We start from the raw sequence: 1,702 nt of genomic DNA on the forward strand, positions 1-1,702 counted from the left end.
CAATCTGATTCTTCAGACTCAGACAAAGAAGCTGGACCTCTGAATACAGAAACTCAGATAGTCATAGTTCCGACCGAGCCCACTCAAGGAGAGTGGCGTAAGGTCGAAAAGAAGAAAGGGAGAAAGACTTAGAGTGTGAGTCTTACAGTTTTTCTTCCTTTTTTCTTCTCTCTTTCTCTTTTCTTTTCTTCCTTTTTCTTTGTTCACGTTAGTCTTCTAACGTTGAGGGGGGTGCGATAGCATCCGAGCCTTTGTGGCGGTTATCTGTGCATATGATGTAACTTTTCATTATCTTTTTAATAAAAGTTACTGCTTTTTTCTTTGGAAAAAAAAGCCTTTAGGTTGCTTCATGTAGATTTCCTCTTCCAAATCCCCATGAAGAAATGATCTCTTCACATCCATATGTTCTACCTCAAAATCAAAAGCAGCAACAACAGATAAAAGTAACCTAATAGAAGTTACCTTAGCAACAGGAGAAAAAATATCACCAAAATCAATTCCCGGCACCTGGGAATAACCTTTTGCTACCAACCGAGCTTTGTATTTCTCCACCTTCCCTTCTGCATTTGTCTTCTTTATGAACACACATTTGCTGCCAATGGGTTTCCTTCCAGCTGGCAACTCCACCAGATCCCAAGCCTCATTTTTGTGCAAAGATGCCATTTCATCAACCATGGCCTCTTTCCAGAGTTTTCCATCCTCTGAATCTACTGCTTCCTTCACAGTTCTGGGATCATCATCAGTAACAAACAAAGAAAAATTTGAATAGAAAGCAGAAGGACTATACCTTTATGGTTGCCTTCTTTCTCGAACTGATCTTCTCACAACCGAAGTTTGTGGCTCTTCATCTTCTGATTCCTCCTCTGCTGCAGAGTCTGATTCTTCCTCCTTTAGCTCAAACTCTATCTTCTCAGGTTTCTTTGGTTGGACTTCATGTTTAATAACATCTTTCACCTCTCTGAAAACCACATCTCGGCTGTACACAACCTTCCGTGTGACTGGGTTCCAAAGCTTATAACCCTTTAAACCATCCTTATACCCAATAAAGATGCACTTTTCAGATTTACTATCCAACTTGGTTCGTTTCTCCTTTGGAACATGTACATATGCATCACATCCAAATACCCTCAGATGTGAAAGAGAGGGTTTCTTACGAGTCCATACTTCTTGTGGAGTCTTATCCTCCAACGCTGATGAAGGTGACCTGTTGACCAAGTAACATGCAGTATCCACCACCTCTGCCCAGAATTCCTGTCCTAACCTGGCACTACTGAGCATGCTTCTTGCCCTTTCCATCAACGTCTTGTTCATTCTTTCTGTGACTCCATTTTGTTGAGGTGTATATGAAGTAGTCTTCTGCCGTGCTATAACACACTTATTACAGAATTCTTCAAATTCCTTGCTGCAAAACTCTCCACCATTATCTGTCCTCAGCACCTTTATCTTCTTCTCTGTCTGATTTTCCACTAGAGCCTTAATTTCTTTAAACCTGTCAAAGACTTCAAATTTCTTCTTAAGGAAATATATCCACATATTCCTTGAGAAGTCATCTATAAATGATACATAGTACACAGACTTACCCAGTGATGGAACTTTCACAGGTCCAAACACATCACTGTGCACAAGCTCTAATATATGTTTCGCCCTCTTAGCACGAGAGGGGAAACTCACCCGATTCTGCTTCCCATATACACAATTTTCA

The sequence above is a fragment of the Pinus tabuliformis genome, chromosome 4_1 (genome assembly GCF_031772625.1).
Source record: "Pinus tabuliformis cultivar Carrire ecotype Pingquan chromosome 4_1, CPIR1, whole genome shotgun sequence".
In the NCBI taxonomy this organism is placed as follows: Eukaryota; Viridiplantae; Streptophyta; class Pinopsida; order Pinales; family Pinaceae; genus Pinus; species Pinus tabuliformis.